At 41.1% G+C, this 18,656-nt stretch overlaps 1 long non-coding RNA gene across 2 annotated transcripts in view; it reads right to left on the minus strand.

The window, feature by feature from the left end:
• Positions 1-18,656, minus strand: part of LOC116575436 — a 51,598-nt gene that overhangs the window by 6,001 nt on the left and 26,941 nt on the right. Inside the window, exons 3-4 of one of the 2 annotated variants that reach the window (XR_004279776.1) lie at positions 14,461-14,537; positions 12,427-12,541 (exon numbers count right to left, since the gene is read on the minus strand). This is a non-coding gene — a long non-coding RNA (uncharacterized LOC116575436). Of the gene's footprint in view, positions 1-12,426; positions 12,542-14,460; positions 14,538-18,656 lie in introns of those variants that run through there. The other variant, XR_004279777.1, reaches the window with a different exon arrangement.

Below are 18,656 nucleotides of genomic sequence, written 5' to 3' on the forward strand. Positions count from 1 at the left end.
CAGGTGGTTCAACAGAAGGAATTGAACATGGGGGGCTTAGTTATGACAGTACTGGGGTAACTAAAAAAACCAAACAGGAGAAGGTCCTCTATGTAGCAGACACCAAGGTGGGATTAGGTATACTAAGGATATGTTGAGAAAAGGCTCTGTGAAGTACAAAGCAGGAGGGAGCACCGACAGGCAGTTACAGCCTTCAGAGTCAGACCCATCTATCAAAGGAAAGGAAGAACTGGGTACAAAGAGCCTCAGGCTGCAGCTAAGGTTCTGACAAAGTCTCAGAAAGGTGAATGGGGGTCTGTAAGCAACAAGTCATCATTAGAGGAGGATGGGCAAGCATGAAAGGATCAACTGGATCTAGTTCCTTGGTCATGGTGCAGTTATTGGCTGGGAGCAGCCTAGGGAAAACATGACCTTGCCTAACAGCAGCAGATAGATCCACTGAATGGTGGGAAACCTAGGCCTCTCAGTCAACTATGCTCCCCTTGTAGTGAAAGAGAATATCTAAACAGCACTCCTCCATAGTGGCCACAGTGAGGACACCCAGAGATTAGCAGCAGGAGGAAACCACAACCAGCCCCAGGGTGAGGGAGACAAAAGGAAGTGATGTTCCAGTGTTATAGACCCCATTGTCCTGCCGGTGTTGAACAACAGCGGGCACTGGCGAAGAAGAGCCATAACAACATAAAGTAATAAAAAAATAGATAAAGTAATTAAAATCTGTGAAATGGACCAAACCAGTTAGCCCTCCTGCTTTTTTAAAATTAATTTTTTGTATATGGAGAACTTCTCAGGTGCAGAAATTCTACTTCCTGCCAGTATGGAGTAACAGGGACTACTAAAAACCCAGACAAAATATATGAAACAATCATTCTCAAATTATTAGACTTCAACTGATGAAGTGATTCCTGAGAGACGGGAAACAATGTAGCTGATCTCTACTAATGCCTCCTATTACCACTTACAGAAGGTCTCTAAGCTGTAGCATGTGGACTGGGAGCCTAAGCAGAGCCCACTGAACTTCTTGAGCTGAGAAGACAGAGATGAGAGTTCTGAGAGATGGAGGCAACCAAAACTTGGCAGAGTGTTGCAGATAAGAGACCTGTTTGGACAGAGAACTTTGGAGATCTACAAAGTCCCTCCCAAATATTCAGCTAAATGCTAATACAAGTGAGGAAGCTCCCAAGACCAGTGAAAGAGCCATCTGAAAAGATTAGAAGGAACATTTGCAAAGCTCACCCAGGCTCTACGTACCAATAAAGAAGAGAACCACATAATTCCGTGAATGAATTAGTAGAGAAAGGTTTTGTCTTAGAACTGCAGGGAATATTAGCCCTAGACTGAATACTTTTCTGATCCCACAAAAAACTGTTTTCAAGAAGCTTAATCATATGCCAAGACCATACTTAGAGAAACACGAAAGTATCCAGCACACAACAAAGTAAAATTTAAATTGTCTGGCATTCAGTAAAAAGTTACCAGTCATGCAAAGGAGCAGCAAAATACTACACATAATGAAGAAGAAAATCAGTTAAGGAAAACTCACCTAAAAAGGACAAAGATAACAAGATTAAAAGACAAAGATATTAAAACAGCTATAATACCCGGAAAATGTAAAAGAAAGTAGAAGATTAAGTATGTTAAGGAAATAAGTGGAAGGTATAAAAATGACAACATTTAACTTCAAGAAATAAAAATTACAATGTTTGAGATGAATGATACACTAAATAGGACTGATAGTAGACTAGTCAATGAGAATGAAAAGATTAGGAAAGTTTAAGACACAGAAAAGAAACTATAAAATGAAATACAGACAGGAAAAGACTGAAAAAGAAGAGAATGAAACATCAGTGGATTATGGCATAAATTCAAGGAGCCTAATATGTGTATAATCGGCCTTCCAAAAAAATGGACATAGAAATATTTGAAGATAATGGCTAAAAAATTTTCCAGATATGGAAAAAAGAAACCAATAAATTCACAGATCCAAAAGTATCAAAAACAAAGCAAAACCCAAACAAAAGAAACATGAAGAAAAGTACTTCGAGGCACATCATGATCAAACTTCTTAAAACAAATGAAAGAAAAAAAAATCATGCAGAGGACAAAAGGCGTTAGTTTCACCTTTAATAAACTAGAAAAAGAAGAGAAACTGTATCCAAAGTAAGCATTATCCAATGTTTTGGATATTTGACAAACCACTGATTAAGATTAGAGGGGTAGTCAAAGCAAAAGAAAGCAGAAAAAAGTAAAAAAAAAAACAATAAAACTTCTCTGAGACTCGGTTTCTTCATGTGTACAATGGGAATAAAAATATCATTGCAATAAATCTTAACAATTGTATTTCCCAACACTAAGAATGGATGATGCGTGTCCTTTATTATCACAATTGCATTATTGTTTTTCTAGTGACAAAGAAAAAGTGAAATTATACCTGAACCTAATTTCCAGTGTCAAAAATTGTTATATACCAAAACATCTTTATTAATTCCTATTACTTACTTGACTCCTGGGCCATAGAAGTTTGCCAGAGTTGGCCCACACCTTAACATAACCTTAAAAATTTTCACAAGTTCATCCAGACCTTTTGGTCCTTCCTCATCTTCCATTACTTCCAACTCTGTTACAGCTAACTTAACCACTTCACTGCCCTGCTGTATGCTCATTCTTGTTGCTGACTTTGCACTATCCTACCTATAATGTGGAAATGAATCCTTCCACCTCTCTGAAGTCTACCAACCCAGCAAGTTCCTTTTGAAAGCCAATGTTTTCTGTAAAGCTTTGTGATACCTCTTAACCAACTTGCCTTCCATGAGCTAGACCCCCAAGGAATATACAATCAAACAGGAAAGAATAACACATGAACAAATAAGTGGAATAAGATGCAATGTGTACTGTACATATAGCACAGGCATGTAGCAAAAGCTAGGAAATCAGAGAGAGGGAATTAATTTTCCCCAGCAGACAAGGAAGGATACACAAAGTTCACATTTCATACAAATTGCTAAGAATGAATGGAAGTTCAATCACAGAGTGAAGAAGTGAGGGCAGAGAAAGTAGCCTTTGCAAAATCAAGGAAATGGAGAACTACATGCTGAGGGAAGAGTGAGTAGTATGGGGTGGCTGGCCAGAGGAGAGGACCCAAATCCTTATGCTTCCCTAATCCTCTCTGTTGGCTACGGAAGGGTAGGCTCTCTAAAAAGCAGACTGAATAAGACATCAGTCTGAGGTCACTTATTAGAGAGTGCTCTTGGGATTGATAGCTATAGAAGAGGAAAAGCCATTTGTATGTCTTTATTGGAGAAGTGTCTGTTCATCATCACTAGCCATCATGGAGATTCAAATTAAAACTACATTGAGATATCACCTTACACCAGTTAGAATGGCCAAAATTAGCAAGACAGGAAACAACAAGTGTTGGAGAGGATGTAGAGAAAGGGGAGCACTCTTACACTGTTGCTGGGAATGCAAGTTGGTGCAGCCTCTTTGGAGAACAGTGTGGAGATTCCTCAAGAAATTAAAAGTAGAACTTCCCTATGACCCTGCCATTGAACTACTGGGTATTTACCCCAAAGATACAGATGTAGTGAAAAGAAGGGCCATCTGTACCCCAATGTTTATAGCAGCAATGGCCACGGTCGCCAAACTGTGGAAAGAACCAAGATGCCCTTCAATGGACGAATGGATAAGGAAGATGTGGTCCATATACACTATAGAGTATTATGCCTCCATCAGAAAGCATGAATACCCAACTTTTGTAGCAACATGGACGGGCCTGGAAGAGATTATGCTGAGTGAAATCAGTCAAGCGGAGAGAGTCAATTATCGTATGGTTTCACTTATTTGTGGAGCATAACAAATAGCATGGAGGACATGAGGAGTTAGAGAGGAGAAGGGAGTTGGGGGAAATTGGAAAGGGAGGTGAATAATGAGAGACTACGGACTCTAAAAAACAATCTGAGGGTTTTGAAGGAGCGGGAGGTGGGAGATCAGGGTACCAGGTGGTGTATATTATAGAGGGCACGGATTGCATGGAGCACTGGGTGTGGTGCAAAAATAATGAATACTGTTATGCTAAAAATAAAAAATAAATTAAAAAAAAAGAGAGGAAAAGGAAGCAAGATTGAAAAGAAGTTGAATTTACATTGATCCTAGTGATTAGATGGGATCACCCCACAGTTAGCTCTGGAGCTGAGTGGACCCCTCAGACTTTCATGCCCCTCTCTCTTACAGTCACTGGATGTGGGTTATCCTTGGGAAAGGATGTGGCATTGAACAAGGCAATTTTTTTCAACTCATGACAATTCTCAAGGAGGGCTGACAGATATGGGTCATCTTCCAGTAACACTCACAACAGCTGAATTAACAAGTCCTTCATTCCTGATGGACTCTGTCTGGCACATCCGAGGGTCCACCACAACCTGCTTATTTCAACCATCTCCCATCATGGCTCCTTTCCCCCTCCAAATACCAATACCAGATTTGAAGTATGGCAACATTGATCTCCAAAGCTTGCAAGGCAAAGCTGAGAAATTTGCAGCTCAGGATGGGATGAATTCTAATGTTTTGGATATTTGACAAACCACTGATCATCAATAGGAATAAATCTTCAGAAACCAACTCACGAAGTAGAACGGTCTTTCACCAAGCAATTTGGCTAGACAGATCTTAGTGATATTTGTTCTTTCAAGGACTAATTACCCTATTATTAAATAAAGCTAATTATTATAATTTTAACCACCAGAAGATATTGTGAAAATTGTAGTGAGCATGAATAACCAATATTCACTGAAATAAAGTGAATAGTAGTTAGAATTTGCTCAGAACTCAAGGAGGATGCTCTGTATGCAACTGCTGATCTTCAGTGGTGAGCTCATTTATTTGCTATCAGCTCAGACTTCCCTGTAATAAAGTCAGACCTGTCCATCCTCCAGCATAGTAGGCAGAATTCTAAGATAGTTTCCAGTGATCCACACCTTTGTGTAATCTCCTTTCGTTGAGTGTGGGTGAAACCTGTGACTTACTTCTACCCAACAGGCTGTGCTGTGGCAAAGGTGATGGGATTTCCCTAGAATGACTGTGTTTTGCTGTATGGCAAAGAAGAAGGGATTTTTAAGATGTAATTAATGTCCCTAATCAATTAAATTAATCTAAAGGGAGATTATCAGGAGTGGGCCTTTACTAATCATATAAGCCCTTTCAATGACGGTCTAGAGATAAGAGGTAGAAAAAGTAAGAGATTCTTCTTAAATCCTTAAAAATGCAAACTACCATGAATTTTATTGCCTCAATATAAGGACATGTCATATGTGAACATGTGTCTCTATCTATACATCTATGTATATGTATATGTGTATACAGGTGACCCCTGAACAATTGGGGGGTTAGGGGCTGTGAAGCCCTACACAGTCAAAAATCCAGTGTAACTTTTGACTCCCCAAAAGGCTCCTAATAGCCCACTGTTGACCAGAAGCCTTACTGACAGTGTTGTCAACAAACACATATTTTGTATGGTATATGTATATTATATGCTGTATTCTTACAGTAAAGTAAGCTAGATAAAAGAAAAATGTTCTTTTTTTAAAAAAGATTTTATTTATTTATTTATTTGACAGAGAGAGAGAAAGACACACACACAGTGGAAAGGAACACAAGCAGGGGGGCAGTGAGAGGGGGAGAAGCAGGCCTCCTGCCGAGCAGGGAGCCTGATACAGGGCTCCATCCCAGGACCCTGGGATCGTGACTTGAGCCAAAGGCAGATGCTTAAGCACTGAGCCACCCAGGCACCCTGAAAAGAAAATGTTCTTAAGGAAGTCTTTAAGAGAAAATACATTTATAGTACTACACTGTATTTATATTAAAAAAAACCCTCATGTAACTGGACCCAACAGTTCAAACCTGTGTTGTCGATGGTCCAACTGCACATGTAAAATTTTTCTATGTTCCAACATGTGCACTCTTCTACACATCTACTGTTACGTACATGTGGATATATTCACATGTGTGCAAGTGTGCACAGGCATGTGCTCTATGAAAAAGAGCGGGTAGGTGTAGTATACAGCAAAGTGTTTATTTTTTTATGGGCAAATACATATTTATACATACATTCTGCTCATCATTGCCTAACTCTTGTACATTTAACTGTGTGGTGTGGTGTGCCTGTGAAATGGAGCCCATTATCCACTAATATCTTATATGTGGGCTCACTTTCGCCTAAGTATCAAGAAAAAGCCACCGATATTTAAGGGACTTCCGTTTCCCTTGGACATCCCGCAGTTCTCCGTTTGATGTTAATGTAAATGAACTGAAATGGAGCATGAGATCTGGGCAGGATGACTGCCGATTCCCAGCTCTACTCCCAGCTGGGTCACAAATGGAGCCTGGTAATTCATCGCTCCTGCTCCCCAGGCCAGGAGTAGGGGTCTCTTTCCATTACCCTTTACTAGGACTCTGCCTGTTTTCTGGGCCCCGGCCTTGTTTCCCGACAAAGAATTCAGAAAAAAACATTTGGCAAGTACAGTTTTTGGGTCTCCTGCTATAATACTCAATGTCCAGAGAAGCACATTCCTCTCCCTCTTCTCCCTAGGAGGTCTTCTTTATTTCCTTCTAATGGACTCTTTTAAGTGACAAATTTCTAGCTGTTGTCAGGGATTCTTTGTTAATGTGGTCTGAGGCTCTTGGGGAGCCTTCAAGCTCAGAGGCTGTGTCCTCCTGAGGTGAAGATACACCTGTGTGAAACTTGAACTCCATTATCAATACCTGTGTTGACAAGACTCTTAAAGGACACAGCCATTTGGGACCCTCTAAGGATGTAGTAAATATACAGTAAAACCAGTCTCAGATTTGAGAACTTTTTGTCTCTTGCTCGCAAGATACGGGTTTAGATTTTCTTACTGAGTCTACTATTCTAATACTAGTACTACTGCTACTACTAGATAAAAGTGAGTCCGAGTGTTGAAAAATGATACCACCTTCCTTCTAGAGTCCTTTTTTCTTCAACAGAAAGGGTTAAGGCTTGCTACTGCTATAACAGAATTAAATGACTCAGCTAATTTATCAAAAATGTCATGCTCTGACGTTTATCACCTATGAGGGTTATTAATAGAGCAAATTTTTAGGGTTCGCTATAAGCACAATTTCTGGTTCTCTACACACTGTAGCCAGAGTGGTCTTTGAAAAATGCAAATCTGATCATGTCACATTATTTACAATCATCCAATGCGTTCCCATTGCTTCTAAAATAAAACCCCCAAATTTTCCCATTGCTTAAAAGGCCCTGCATGCTGTCTTCCCAGGCTCATCTCGTGAGTCACTCCTCCCCAACTTTCTTGCATAGTATAGACTGGCCTTCTCTCAGTCTCCCTAATTCATAGTGTTCCTTTCTGTGAATGCTCCTTTTCTCTCTGTCTCTCTCTCTTTTTTAAAGATTTTTATTTATTTATTTAGAACAACTCCAGGCAGGGGAAGGAGAGGTAGAGGTAGAGAGAGAGAGAATCTCATCCAGACTCCCCACTGAGTGCAGAACCCAATGCAGGACTCGATCCCATGACCCTGTGATCATGACCTGAGCTGAAATCAAGAGTTGGACACCTGGCCGACTGAGCCATCCAGGCACCCCTGAATATTCCTTCTTTAACTCATGTTACTTCCTCTCTCAGATATTCTCTTTCCTGTTCCCTTACTTGCCAAACTTTTTAATGATCAGACCCTTATTTCCAATGTCACCCCCTTCTACACTCCCGCACACACATACGCACTAAGTCACTCTCTTATTCAGATTCCCTGGTAGGACCCTTCATTGGACCCATCACAGTTTACAATTAGATGGGTCCTTCATTGGACCCATTACAGTTAGCAAGTGCACATCTACTCATGTGATTCTTTGTTCATGTCTATCTTCTACTAGACACAGTGTAAGAATGCCTCAGTCTATATTAGCAATCTATTTTCTATACCAAATACTGGCAACTGGTCCACAGCAGGGTGCCCAACAATACCCACTGAATGAATGAGGTGTCTAGATGGGGCTTTACCCTGATGATAGCAAAGGGTGAACTCTGGTGTGCATGTTGCCTCCTGTATCTCTCAGCGTCCAGTTCCAACACCACACATCAGGATAACTTCCTCCTAAAAATCTATGTATGATATTTGGTGGAGCTGTTTTGCTGGTGAGGAAGAAAAATGTACTTCACAGCACTCAAACTGTCTTTCTGAAGTAAGAGAACATTGCTTGTGAATCCTTTGCCAAGTCTGACAATTTCAATTTAAATATTTACCATGAGTTCACTTATCGTATTTACCAGGAATACATAATGCAAGGTAGATGGTAATAAATATTATAATAGCCCTCCAAGGTGTCATGAGAGCCAAACAGAAGGGATTTATCTCCACTGGAAAAACCTAGGAAGGTCCCCGATAAAAGTGAATATAGGAACGAGGCCTTGAAGTTTGGGTAGGCTGGGAAAAACACTTTCAACCCTATTTACCTGGCCAAGGCCCAACTAACTCTAACTACCTTTACACTTCGGCTTAAAAATCCCTTCCTCCTGGAAGTTTTCTCTGACCCCAACCTCCAGCCAAGTTACATGCTCCCAGTGCCCTTTCCCCATTCACATCACATCACTTATTTGTCTGCCTTACTAAACTCTAAACTCATAGGAAAAGGAACTGATGGTGACTCATCCACCACTGTATAGGCATGGTTTAGTACAGCACCTGGCAAAAGGAAGCGATTCAATAATATCCAGTGCATGAGTGCATGAATGACAGAAAAAAAGTGGGTACAGCAATCCATGTATGGAGAAACACCATGAAAGAAAACCCTGGTGTGGTCCAGCGTACATGGATACATTGCTCCGTAAGAGAAAGAAAACATCTGGGCAGTTAAGTGTATATTGGATAGGGGGAGGTATAGGAAGAGGAAGGTGTGAAAGGTCAGATAGAACCAGATTTTCAAAAGACTTGAATCATAGTGAAGAATTTGTAGTTTCTGTCATCATGAGAAACTACATGGTTCTTCTGCAGGAAGACAATACTATTAGATTCGTACGTACAAAAATCACTTTAGAGGACCAGAAGTGGGAAGACTAGAGAAAGAAAGAGAATAAAGATACAGAGAACTTTTAGGAAGCTACTATAATTATCAAGTTCATGATTTCTCAATCTTGGCATCATTAACATCTCGGGCTGGTAAATTTTTACTGTGGATGGTTATTGAGTGCAATGTATGATAGTTTAGCAGCATCCCTGGGCTCTACCCACTAGATGCCAGTAGCACCCATCCCCCAAGATGTGGCAACCAAAAATGTCTCCAGATGTTGTCTATTATTTCCTGGGGGACAAAATCGCCCCTGGTTATTTTGAGAATGACTGCTCCAGGTGATTGGCAATATGGTGTAATCAAAGGTGATGGTTTTTAGAATGAAAGAATGGGTTAGATACCAAGGACACTAATGAAAGATATTTCCCACAGGGAACAACCATTTGTCATTGCTCAGCACAACTGGTACATTTTCAGTGGAAGTAGGTCTCCTCAGAAGAAGATAGGTAGACTCCTCTTACAATTACATTTTTCTTAGAAACCATAAGATAGCTGAGTTCTAGACATTTCTATCTATTTTGTTGGATTTGATAGTCAAGAGGCCATAATTCTTCTTTGATAGAGAACTCTGATTCTGATTCTCTTTGAAGCATTAGCCCATGGACTTTAAGCTCCTATCCCTGACTCCAAAGATGGAACAGTGACAGGGCCCTGGGATAAGCAGACACAGGGGATGCTATCAAGAAACTCAAAGGAACAGCTCATCTGATGAAGAAGTCAGATGGAAAAAAGAAACAAAGAGAAAAAGGGAGAGAAACAGAGTCATGACGGGGTTATTTGTGCTCTGGAATCCTACCATGCCTGAAGCTTGGCCATCCTTGGATTCCTCAATTTGGTGAGACAACAAATTCATATTTTTGGCTTAGTTTATCTGAAGAACTTAGGGTAAGCCATATTGTTCAAGGAGAATAGCAGTCATCTAACAATATCCAAGAAGTGGCATTATAGAGTATAGAGTGAGCACTGGACATATAGAAGCAAACCTCAGATTTGGATCTAAGCCTAATCATGCATTCAGCTATTGATCATTTATCAGACTTTTATTGAGTACTTCTCATGTACTGGGCAGTGAACTACACTGGGGCCATAACAATGGAAAAAAAGATGGTCTTACCTGCAAACAACTTACATTCTAATCCTCAGCTGATGATGTCAACCCTGACTGTGTATTTGAATCACTTCAGGAAGTTTTTAAAAATGTCAGTGCCTGAGTTACATGCCAGACCAGTTAAATGAGAATTTCTTAGACACGAAGTAGTTGGTATTTACCAAGGTAATACTAATGATGTTTAGTGTTCTAATCCCATTTTACAGAAAAGAAAGTTGAGGCTAAATAACATGTTTAAGGATACACCACTGGTGAGAGAAAGAGCTCGAATTTGAACCCAGATGAGGTCCCACAGGATTCCAGAGCATCCTCTTAATCGCTAAGAAATGCTATCATTCAAAAGGCACAGAAACACCACGGTATATTCAGTCTAATATTACTATGTACAAGCCAAGTTCATTTTCAGAATTCTCAACTCTTCCTTTGTCTTCCCTGTTCTTGGCCTCCCCAATCCAAGCCTCTCACACACACACACCTTCTACATGCCCAGGCCTGACACATTTCCTTCTCTGTCCTATTTAAAATACTCCTTCCAGAAATTATCTGCTACCCTCACTTACAATGCAGAGTATGCATAAGTCATGGTGCTTCCTTATCCAGAGTCACACTTACGTCTTGAAATAGCACTGTCTGCCATGCAATTGCAGAAAGAACACTGGCTCTGGAATTAGAAACCTCAACTTTGTCACTTTAACTTAACCAGTTCTGTAGCTTCAGATGAATTACATAACCACTCTGAGCCCTAGTTTCCTCTCATGTAAAGTGGGAATAACACCTCTCTTATTGTGTGGTAGTGAAGATTAAACTGAAATATACTTACAGCATTTAACGTCTCAAACATGGCAAACACCAAATTAATGGTAACTATTGTTATTACAATTTCTGGGTATTCGTATCGATTTTCATATGGCTGACTTTGTCAAAAGTATGTAAAAGTAATTAAAACACCCACTATCATCAATCACTTTCTATGTTCCTGAGATTGTCATCATTGCTTTACATGCATCTTCTCAGCTATTTCTAAAAGTAATTCTATAAAATAGGTGCTACCATTTTCCACATTTTATAGACAAGGAAACAAAAACAGAAGTATACCATATAGCTTTCCTGTGAAAATATTAAAGATTTATGTAGTCTTTGTGCAAATTCCTTTAGGGTTTCCAGACCCAATTTCCAATAGAGGGGTGGTCCCCAAACACTACACCAAACAATTCTCTCAAACACCAGCAGGTTATCTGAGGATTCAACTCAATTCTGACACTACTTTAAGAAAGCAAGAGATTCTACAAGTTAAGGGTTCAGTCCTGTAAGACGGTCTCCTACCCACAACTTCAGATGCCAGTCCCAAGCCCCAGCATGTTGTTACTGTACTTTTTTATTTTAATATTTTATTTCTTTATCAGAGAGAGAGAGAGAGAGAGAGCACACAAGCAGGCAGAGAGGCAGGCAAAGGCAGAGAGAGAAGCAGGCTCCCTGCTAAGCAAGAAGCCCTATGCAGGACTCAATCCCAGGATGCTGGGATCAAGACCTGAACCGAAAGCAGCAGCTTAACTGAATGAATCATCCAGGTGTCCCCTGTTACTATACTTCTGACTGACGGGCTACAGATAGGATGTTCCCACAGCCACCTCTTTAAATTGAATTAATTTGCTAGAGTGCCTCACAGAACTCAAGCAAACACTTATTTACATTGGCCAGTTTATTAAACACATGATAAAGGAGACAAATCAACAGCCAGATGAAAAGATACATGGGGTAAAGTGTGGGGAAAGAGTGTGGAGCAGACGTGCCATTCTCCCCCATATGTCTACTTGTTCACCATCCCAAGCACTCTGAACCCAGGCCTTCAGGATTTTATGGAGGCTTCATTGCATAGTCATGATTGACTAAGTCATTGGCCATTGGCTGTTTCAATCTCCAGCCCTTTCTTCTCCTAGGAGGATGGGGTGGTGGGTGAGACTGAAAGTTCCAACCCTCTAATAAACTGGTTGATTCTCCAGGCAACTGGCCCCTATCCTTGTGTAGGGTCCAAAAGTTGCCCCAAACGTTGCCTTCATTAACATAACAAAACACATCTGTATTGCTTTTTTTTTTTTTTTAAGATTTTATTTATTTATTTGGCAGGCAGAGATCACAAAGTAGGTGGAGAGCCAGGCAGAGAGAGAAGGGGAAGCAGGCTCCCTCCTCAGCAGAGAACCCAACGTGGGGCTCCATTCCAGGACCCTGAGATGATGACCTGAGCCAAAGGCAGAGGCTTTAATCCACTGAGCCACTCAGGCGCCGCTCTTTATTGCATTTATTACAGGAACTTCTAAGGGTTTTAGGAGTCAGGAACCCTGGAGGAAGACCAAAGATACGAGAAATACATGTTTGGTCATCTGATTGACCAAATGTGTATTTCTTATAAATTACAATATTGCACAAATCCCAGAAGTTTCTTTTTGGGAACAAATATCTGCATTGCTCTTGCCACGTGCCAGGCATTTGTTGTGACAGATGTTTGTGTACATTATCTCATTGGATCCTTACAACAACCCCACTCTACAAACAAGCAAACAGAGGCTCAGAGAAATCACATTAGTTGCCTGGGATGTGGTTAGAATCCTGATCTCTCTCACTCAGAGCCCATATGCTTCTTTTTCCCTCCTAGATATGAATAAAAGCTTAATTAAAGGTTTTGATTAATTAATAGTATATGTACCCAGGAAAAAGAGCTTCAGTTGTGGGTCAACAAATTCCAACCCACCAGAGAAAAGATCTGATGATTTTATTTCCTTCCATCGCATTTTACTGAACTCAACACTCTTTCCTACTTTGCTTGGCCAGAAATTGGTACCTCTTCAGTAGCCCAGATTTCCACCCAGAAATGCTCCCTGACTCACTTAGCATCTCCTTTGTGAATCCAACCCCCTTTGCAAACACAAACTACCCTTCTCTAGTTTGAACTGGAAAGAGTTGCTCTATTTCAGAATAGAGAAAACTCCCTGCATTAAAAGAGAAATTCTGGCAATATGTTCAAATAGGGTAATCAGCCCAAGTCTATCACATTGAATTAGTGGCAAAGATAGTTCCCATGACTTAATTAATTCTTCTATTATCAGCATTCATGCTCTTCCAGTGAATCTCATTTGCATATTCTCGTAGAGCATCATTATTTAAGTTTAAAGGCACTTAAAATCAAGTCACACAATTGTTATATGTAATTCAAATCAATGCAGGCTATTCAAAGAAAAGCACTGAATGGATATAAAGACTATCTGATAGATGTACCATTTTCAAACCTGCTCTATTTATGCCCACATCTCAAAAATGCCACTGAGCACCTACTATGTGCAAGATATTAAACAATGAATTTCACTTCTATGTGTACAGTTCATAGGAAACTATGCATTTGAAATACTGTTATTCTGTCAAGTTACTAATCTACATTGTGTATATTTCCTGATCATAGATAGTTTCCACACAGAAACATCTGGAAGCAAATTGAAGAATCCAATTACTCAGATCCAAGTGGGTATATCCGTTTCCTAGTAGCTGGATAATTGACTAATAGCTGGCTTCCTACAGATATAGCCCAAAGCTATTTTGACAAAGACAGAATGAAGTAATTGTTTTTTTTTTTAAGATATGTGCTAAAAATAAATAAATAAATAAATAAATAAGGATTTCTGCTAAGAAAAAGATCTTTGCAGACATGCTTGAAATTATGCAGGTAGCCACCAAAACAACCAAATTATACTTGCTATTTGGCCACATTGAGATGCTACATGAGCTCTCTGATTAATAGAACTGTGTAAAAAATATGTCAAGATATTACCATAATATTGTGTGATATTTTGCCTCTGGTAAATTTTCTGAGGCATTTCCTTGCCTATGCATGAGACAGCTCTGGAAAGGTAGTAATTTTCCGGGCATCAGGGGAAGCCAAAAAGAGGTTTAGATTTTGGACAATAGTGAAGGGAATTTTAAAACAATGTTTTGAGATCATTGTTATCTAAAAATCTAATGTTAGAACTTCTTTGTGTTAGCCTAATCTCTGAAACAAGAACATAAATTTAAACATTTGAAGTATAAAATCATAAATCAATCTGGATTTTTTTTTCTTTTAATACTCTTTCATTAATTACATCTGAGCCTTAGCCTCTCGAGACCCCTAGAATTCAAGGAGTCATCCTCATGAGGCTGATGAGGAAAGAAGGAAGACTGGGGAGGTGCTATGGGAGGAAGATGAAGGGCATAATGAGAATAGACATACCTCTCCTTACACTCAAAAGACACTTTGCTGTGTGACTCCATTCCCTTCTGTCAAACAGCTTCCCACACAAAAGCCATCTGTAAAAGGAAGGAGGTGACAAAGCAAATTGTTAACAGTATTCAGTGAAGTTCATCTCTGGCTTTATTAGGAAAAGAAATGAAAAGCAGAAGCTCAGGGATATCAGTCATTTCAAATGTGCTATTCACCCAGATGATGGAGAAGACCTTGTTTACTCTGTCTGAGTTCATCCTGCTTCCAAAATCTGCAGTCCTTCTCAAGAGTTAATGTGTTTGGAGAATAGGAGTCTCCCGGACATCTTATTGAAATGAAGGTTTTGTTTTGGTGTGTCTGAATTCTGCATTTCTTACAAACTCCTAGGTGATGGCTACTGCCAGTCCATGATCAATGCCTCAAGACCCAACACACCCAGGATCATCCCCTTCTGGTCTGGACTTCGCCCACACCCCAGCCAAGCTAAATCACTTGCTCGTTCTTAAATGTTATGCTCTGTTTTTTCTGACCCCTCCCCTAAAATTTCCCCATGACCCCCAATGCATATGCCTCCAGCATTAAGAGCAAAAATGTTTTCTCTTCTGCCATGCTGCCAAACAAATTTCAAGGGTAACTGTGCACATTTCTTCTTTCCCTAGTGGGACTTGCTGGCACTTCTGCAGGCTGCTGGGATGTTTCAACTCCTCCTCCTCCTCCTCCTCGTCGCCTTCCTTCTCCTCCTCCATCTTCCCCTTCTCCTCCCCCCCCACCCCGCCCACCTTCCTTTTTCTCTTTTTCTTTCATTTGAATATTTAGTGAGGTATCTAAATGCCTGTGCTGAGGGTGAGAATTCTGGGATGAACACAGCTCCTGCCCTCCTGACTTTCACAGGCTGAGGGCCGGAGCATGTGGAGAGAGCAGAGGTGTAACAAGGTCAGTCGGTACAACACGGAGGGGCTCTTGCTGAGAAAGTACACACTGCTCTGGAAGGACTGAAGAACTGAGTTTTAAAGGAGGATAGGATTTTACATGGCTAAGAACGGAATGAATATTCTTCAGACAGAGGAAAGCAGAATCACCAGGACAGCAAGGAGGGAAGAAATGGCACTGTAGGTCCAGGGGAGCAGTGCCAGAGTGGAAGCTAAAGTCGCTTTGACTTCCACTATTGAGATTCTTGAACATCTTCTCAACTGCTCCAAGCCAGGACACACGCCTTCAATCCCTTTACTTGACAGAGTTTCCTTTGGAATTCTGGGCAATCACTTCTAGCTTCCTGAGACAAACCTAGAAGCCTTGAGCTGATGAAACACTGAGGTTACTTGCCTGGTTCTTGAGCACGGCTTAACTTATAACTCGCATCCTCATTCATGTCTTCGGTAGCAGTAATTTCCATCTCCAATCTTTGTGTTTCTCCAGAAGCAGATTCAGAAGCAAGGGCTTGAGTACAAGTAGTTTCTTTGGGTTGTGAAGATAAGCAAGGAGTGGAGAAGTGAGAAAGGAAAAGGGAGACAATATAGGGTGCATCAGCAAGCTAGTTACTGCTGTGGTGACTGGAACTTCATCTCACTGGGAAGCCAGTGTGAAATAGACGTCTCTGCACTACTACTCGTAGGACTAGGGATCTGGGGGGTGCTCAGACCTCCATTTCCCTCAGTCACTGGTGAGAGCTAGGGGTGGCATAGGTATCTGCCTCTGGCTCTTCTGGTAAGCCATGCATGGCAAGTGAGTCTCCTACAGCAAAAGAGAGCCCTCAGGCAAAGAAATGCAGGAGGTGGCTGTTGGAATTCTGGTGGGTGCATGCTGAGGTGGTGAAGTAGGGGTGCTGCCAATAGAGCTGCAGGTGTCTGCCACATGCCTCACAGGATCCAGGGCCAGATTTCCTTCCTCTTTGCCTACTCCCAGTACCCCTCAGCCCAATCTTCCTAGTGTCTGACTTTGCAGATTCAGTCCCATGTTTTGGGTTCTCGTCCAGTAAAGCTTCCCTCCCCACCTGCTAGGGGGGTACAGTGCACACCAAAGTCCTCACTGAACATTGGTGGAATTTCTACCTGATGACTCAAATCCAATGGGCCTCCTCATGAATTTATTTTAACATGATCCTGAAATGAAACCAAGATGACTTTACATCAGGTATATGTTTTACCTATAGGTCAACATTTATATTACATCCTGGCTCTCTGGTGACTGATGAAACGTGAAAGCAATTTATTTTTGTCTCTAAGCCTGATTCAATGACATCACCGTGCCACACTCAGGAGGTTATATTACATTGCCTCTTCTCTGCCCCAGTTGTGCACAATCCTGCAATATTAGGGAGGTTTTGCTACAATTCCTAAGCCTCGAGTATATTTCCCTGGTGGTCTGCTTTTACGGGCTCTCTCTGGATCTTATTAATGGCATCAGGTTCAGGAGCTTGCAGTGCCAGCTGCAGGTTTTGCCTCCTTGTCCTTCGCTGATCTTGTATTAACAGAAAGGAGAACTAACCCCTCTGTCTTCACATTTGGAGCCTTGGATGGGCTAACACACCCACACAGCAGCCATGTGACTCAGGCTCCACCAATCAGAACGTTCATTTCCTTGATCACTGTAAGTGGCCTCTCATGGGCATGTGACACATTCAGAACCAACAGAATGAAATGTGATGTTTGCTGGGACTATTGAGAAGATTTTTCCTTCCTTCTTCTGGACTTGAACCTGAGAGGATGGTGGCCTGCAAGTGCTCTCTGGCCATCTTATCGTCCAACCTGAGCCAGACGACAATGGTAACAGGAAGGATGGCAGAACCGAGAGATGGAGGGGAACTGAGACTGCATGACCAATGTAGCCGAGCCTCAAGCCAGGGGTCCTTCCAGCCTTAAAGGGAATATGCGAAAACAACATTTTTGATCATTTGGTTGGATTTTTCTGACACTTGCCCCCAAAAGATCTCTAACTGATACAGAACCCGAGAAACTTGGCTTGAAATCCCAGCTCTGCCTTTTATTACCTCTGTTTTTATTTTTATTTATTCATTTGAGAGAGAGAGAGAGAGCATGTGGTGGGGGAGAGGGGAAGGCAGAGTCACAAGGAGAAGCAGACTCCTTGCTGAGCAGAAACCAGGTTCAGGGCTCAATCTCAGGACCCTGAGGGGAAGGCAGCCACTTAACCAACTGAGCAACCCAGGTGCCCCAGCTAGCTCTGTTTTTGAAGTTGTTTCCTCAACTTTCAATGGAGATCAAATTTCCCCCAGATAAAGATATTGTGAAGATGAAACGAGGTGTACTCAAGCCCCTCTGTATGGTGTCTGCCCCCCAGTGCAGGAATATATGAAAACCTAACTCTCTCTTCTTTTCCCACTCACTTCCCTGCATGCTCCAACCTTCTCCAAGTGTGTCCCAGCCCAGGAGGGGTAAAGTTCTGCACATTGGCTTCATTCCCATAATTGATAAAATCAGAAAAAAGGAATGCACCCATGAAAACCCTGACATTGAAGTATCCCGTGACCACCATAAGACTCTAAGCGGAGGAGGGCAAGAGCTCCCAGCTGGCCTGAGGAAACTTCTGCCATCTTTGTGACTTGAATAATTCATGTGTCTATGTTGGGCCTCAGTTGTATTTTTCCAATGAGAAAAATAATATAGAGTAAGTGCCTTCTTAAATTTTGCTTCCTGGGTACCAACCATGATCACTGTAGTCTCAGTCTTAATATGTTCCATGTATAGCAGACTTTGTATAGAATAGATAGAAACTAGATGCTGTGTTCACCATGGCTGGTTCTAACTACCTAATGCTGCTAAGTAATTTTGAATTTTGAGTTATGACCAGGAAACCAGATCCTTTCTGGACCCAAATGAAGACATTTCCTGACCTATGAATTAGGGAACACATTCGAAGGAACATGGACAGACTTATGAACCATATTGTGCTATCTAGAGCTCAAGTTTTTAGTTTGAATTAGCATATGCACCATGAACCTCCCTCAAACCCCATTCTGGCTTTTGTAGCACATCACAAATACCAGTATCACCTCTGCTCTTTATACAATGGTTTGGGGAGCTTCTTCATTGATACCAACCTATATCGGGCAAGTATATTCATTGAGCTCCTTAAAAACAAACAAAAACCTCTGATTTTGTTTTATTCTTTGACAATGTGCATATCGTGTAGCTTTGGGAGAGAAAAGTTGATGCTCCTTCATTTATGATGCAGTACATATGATTGAGCAA

Source organism: Mustela erminea, chromosome 16 (genome assembly GCF_009829155.1).
Source record: "Mustela erminea isolate mMusErm1 chromosome 16, mMusErm1.Pri, whole genome shotgun sequence".
Classification (NCBI taxonomy): Eukaryota; Metazoa; Chordata; class Mammalia; order Carnivora; family Mustelidae; genus Mustela; species Mustela erminea.